The following is a 1,945-nucleotide window of genomic DNA, read 5'->3' as shown; positions in this document are numbered from 1 at the left end:
GGCATAAAATAATATTATAATCTAACAAGCGCTACAACCACTCAAAGTCCCTTAGTCAAGGTTGACCTATAGGACGTCACTGCCATCAGGGTAGAAATGTTTTACTACAGGATAAAGGATCACTAGACCCAAACCATGGCAGTAAAATCCAGTCCACAAGATTCCTTATGGATTTCACATAATGTGTCATGTTTGTAGATTAGTAAAGAGAACCCTGAGCCTGGTTCTGCTGAAGGTTTCTTCCTGTTAAAAGGGAGTTTTTCCTTCCCACTGTCATGAAAGTGCTGCTCACAGGGGGTCATATGATTGTTGGGTTTTCCTCCCTATTAGGGTCTTTAACTTACATAAACCGCCTTGGGGCGACTGTTGTGGTTTTGCACTGTATAAATAAAACTTAATTGAATATTTGTATCTGATGTCTCATCTATGAAAATCCAATGTTATGACTGTTTGTCTTTTATTTTGTGAGGATATCTGTTAACTATCTACCTTTCCAACCACAATCATGGATAATGTTAATGCACAAAAAGGGCTCTGTGGGGGGCTCGGCTGCAGCAGTGGAGCAGAGGAGGCTGGGCCCTGAGATTTCACCTTTTCTAACGTTGATGTTAATTGTGAAGGTCATGAAGGGTGAAACTGATCTAACGATTAACTGTGACACACATCCACACAGAGGGTCAGATCACGTCTTCACGTCTGTGTTTCTTTTATTCACACACACATTCAACCTAGCTTGAATTACCACCTTTAAGCTGCACACCACTAAAGTTTAAGCTCGTTCCTTCTATTTCACAACTACACCTTGATATCCAACAGCATCGCTAAATGCAAGGGTCAGTCCGACTACAAAGAAGCAGTGGGTCAACACACAAACACTCACCTTTAATTCTTTCAGTGGGATACAGTACAAACAGTCAGAGCAGCAGCAGCTCTGAGGCAGTGTAACATCAGGTAAACAAACAGTGTACTACGCAGACGAGAGTTTGGCCCGGGCAGTTTTCACTGGCAGCAGCGTGTTCCTGCTGCTCTGTTTGCACGGCTGGCGTGTTGTCCTTCAGCTGCTGCAGGTTGAAAAGCCCACAGAAGTCACAATTGTTTCTTGACTCCTTACCAGTAAACTTGTACCAGCTTTCCCAGAGCCATCTTATTTACAGAGGATGACCCCGGCTGCAAGCTAAAGAATCATTTTGTGCAACGGACACTCATTACTACCAGCTAGGAAACAATCTTTAGAGATGCTGCAGTGAAAACGCAGTTTTCAGTTAGATGTCGCTTGACAATAGTTCCAAAGGCACATTAATCCCATTAAAAGGCACGTTACAATGTTAGATACAACGTGAAGCACTGTGAGGCGACTTTATGATTTGATGCTGTATAGATAAACTCAGTTAATACTTTGGATTCTTTCATTTAAATGGAAACACAATGAGCTGTTTTTTTTCTGTGCTGTGTCCAGGTTCACTTTGAATATCAGCTGTGTTTCCATTTGAAGGGCTGAAAATATTGTTCAAATGCAGTTCGATTTGAAGACGTAAGCGGCGGTATGGATACGACAGGTGACATTACGGTAGCCGTGCTGTGCGGGGAGGACGAGGAGCTGCGTTCCATGCTGGCAGCAGGAGGACAACCTGCCCAAACTCCCCGTTTGTGTACATTAAGGACAGGGCCGAGTTTCCCCGCCTGTCTCAGTCTGCTGCCACAGTGACGACCGTCGCTTTAGGCTCTGACGTGTTTACATACAGCTTCTTTAGCACCGTAGAAATGACACATTTGTTATCTGGAGCGATGAACACAGAAAGAACTGTTTCCTCCTCATCACCCAGCTCTGCCCCCTAAAGCTAGTCTATCTTCACATTGTCTGAGTTGGAGGTTGTGACTAAACTAGTACCACAGTCAGTGATATAGTTCAGAAAGGATGCTGGGAGAAGACCTCGTACTGGTATAC

The 1,945-nt window shown here is 43.9% G+C and overlaps 1 protein-coding gene across 1 annotated transcript in view; it reads right to left on the bottom strand.

Moving 5' to 3' along the window:
- Positions 1–6: 6 nt before the first annotated feature.
- The window catches only part of LOC102309935 (ADAMTS-like protein 2), a gene marked incomplete in the record, with an annotated part of 4,401 nt that continues 2,462 nt past the window's right edge, over positions 7–1,945 (bottom strand). Inside the window, 1 exon segment of the mRNA XM_005951479.3 lies at positions 7–1,945.

Source organism: Haplochromis burtoni, unplaced genomic scaffold, assembly GCF_018398535.1.
Source record: "Haplochromis burtoni strain Fernald_Lab_line unplaced genomic scaffold, NCSU_Asbu1 Contig_1032, whole genome shotgun sequence".
Classification (NCBI taxonomy): domain Eukaryota; kingdom Metazoa; phylum Chordata; class Actinopteri; order Cichliformes; family Cichlidae; genus Haplochromis; species Haplochromis burtoni.
This window is presented reverse-complemented; position numbering and strand designations above follow the sequence as displayed.